Genomic DNA, 2,445 nt, shown 5'->3' with positions numbered 1-2,445 from the left:
GATTTCTATCCTTGTAAACCTGACTGGAAATTTAATTATTTGAAAGAGACCAAAAAGTTAAAACACATGGAGGACATCAAATCTTCTTTGAGTGTAGTAGGAGAGAAAATAAAATATCTATAGGCGAATCCTTGCTGACGTCATTGTTTACATTTTTCCTCATTAGCATACGACTTAAATCATAGAAGCCGTGGCCGTATATGTGAACTAAATGCAAACGTAGAAAGAGCTGATTAAGTTAAGCTGTTTGAGCAATTTTCAGCTCTTTGCAAGTAATATTGAAGGAAATATCAGCCATCAAAAACTGCGAAATTGCTGGGTGGCAAAAAAGTTCATGAGCCATACATTCTCTGTACAATTTCGATGTTTTTAGAAGAGAATGTCATAGGGCTTAAATTTTCAGAGAAAACTGAAACTGTTATGCCGTTTCAATATTCAGAGTTTTTAGTTTATTAGAGTCATCAGATAGTGATAAGAATACGTAATGAGGCAAAAAGTGTAAACAAGGACTCGCCTGTAATTCCTTGTTGTGAAAGCCACCTTTGGATGAGCTCCACCAATTACGTCCATTTGAGCCAATACGCTCTCATTTATTCACATTCCCACTTTTAATGTTTTTGCGAAGATTGCACTGCCCATAAACCAGTATTTTTTTATTGCGGGTCTTAACGGGTGAAATGGAAACTTGGATTTGTCTTTTTTCGGACTAGGAAAATAGGATTTCACACACTGGAAATAGGTTGGTCACTGGAACTAAGGAAAATAATTTCGAAGCTGGAAATAGGAATATATTTCAAAACACCTGCTAACACTCGTAGATGGTAAAACAGTAAAAAATCAGAATTTTTTAACTTTAGACTGCAGTGCTGTTTCGCCATTCTACAATCTAGTCACTCTTTTGTATATCAGGGTTTGTCACTTAGAACGGCGGACCAAAGTAAGTGTCTATGGTCATTGGTAAGCCGTTGCAATGACATGCGCAGTAGGGCCGGTACATTTTAGTGGAAAATACTCTTGCATAGCTGTTAAGAAGTACATTAAAAATATAAAACGAATATACGACAATAAATTCTAGTGGTGTCTAGGTATTGCCATGTAGAGCCCCTTCCCCGATTGCCTGGTTATCTATCACAAGGTTGGATGGACAGCCCTGCAGAATTGGATGATGAGAAACATCACGAAGTTTCTTCTTCAAGGAAACAGTACACGATAGAACAGCCACTCGCAACTGTTATAAGTACTCCTTCTTTGTACGTATTGCTAGTAAGACGATGTAGTACACGCTTGTTCATTCCGAAGCAAACTTAATTAAGATGTACATGTGTACTACTGAATGATTGTAAATAGTTTTCATTTTAAATGTTTTGTGATTGTTTTAGATTTTAGAATGGTTATTTGGGGAAATTGTTTTATATCGGGTTAACCTCACAACTTCCCCTTTCAGGAAGTGTTTGACTGGTTATTTGATTTCCTGAATAAAATATAATTATGTTATGTTATGGAGAAGCAGGATTGTAATACTGGTCGATCCCTCCAACATGACCACCCAATTGATTTATCGCATCTCTCGCTACAGGCTAGGCTGTGATCAGCGGGAATTTAGCTATTTCAGTGAGTCTTTCAATCTTTGAGAAGATATCATATTTGCCATGTACTTGTGAAGTTCACATGTACACCAGACTATCACAGTCATGTTAACACATATTTTGAAATTTTTATATTTCAACATTTTGATCAACATATTTAGATTGATTTATTGAAGTACTTTACAAGTCGTGATCGTGATCTGAGGTAGTAACCCGCTACAAATATTTGGGAGTGGCGCAAGCCTTTAAAAGCCAATTTAGCTCATAAAAAACATATCCGTGTAAGCTAGATTTAAAAAGGCTAAAACACGAAACCAGGGAGTCGCGTACGCTTCTCAGTCTTTATTTACAAGCCAGATTCTAAACCACAGACAGCCCAAATTACAAAATCATTATCTTCATAAGGAAACTCGGACTGGCTTTTGCCTCCAAAATATTTTCAAAATAGTAATTTGGAATTCACATTGAAGGAAGAATTTTTCAGTCAATTTGTCGATTTTCTTGTGATTTCGGGCCAATATAGCTACAAGAAATAGCTCAGCAAACTCAAACACCATGTTAGAAAAAAATATTGAGTTTTCCTGGCAGGGGCACTCCCCGCTATGGTACCCCGCTGGGTACTTTAACGGCAACATCAAAAAAACGACACTTGAAAATGTGAGTTAGCGTGAACAACTGGGGCCCGGTATATACCAAACAAGTGGATAAATAGCCAACCCCAATTAATCACCTTCTATATGTATAGAATGAATGATTTGCCAGTAATCATACTATTTCGAACTATTTTCATACTATTTCGAGACCATTACTTGACGTAGATTCAATAGATTTCACAATCAACCTTACGCAAGAAAGAGTG

The 2,445-nt window shown here is 36.7% G+C and overlaps 1 protein-coding gene across 8 annotated transcripts in view; it reads left to right on the top strand.

Moving 5' to 3' along the window:
• Positions 1 to 1,499, top strand: part of LOC146466268 (uncharacterized) — a 77,783-nt gene extending 76,284 nt beyond the window's left edge. For all 8 annotated transcript variants that reach the window (XM_085127575.1, XM_085127570.1, XM_085127574.1 and 5 more), the window contains exon 3: positions 1 to 1,499. This exon is cut by the window's left edge and continues 1,523 nt beyond it. The gene's annotated coding sequence lies outside the window, so the exon portion shown is untranslated.
• The last annotated feature ends 946 nt before the right edge of the window (positions 1,500 to 2,445 follow it).

Source organism: Pavona decussata, unplaced genomic scaffold, assembly GCF_977016875.1.
Source record: "Pavona decussata unplaced genomic scaffold, jaPavDecu1.1 SCAFFOLD_149, whole genome shotgun sequence".
Lineage (NCBI taxonomy): Eukaryota > Metazoa > Cnidaria > Anthozoa > Scleractinia > Agariciidae > Pavona > Pavona decussata.
The sequence above is the reverse complement of the archived record's forward strand: the minus strand, read 5'-3'. Positions and strand labels throughout refer to the sequence as shown.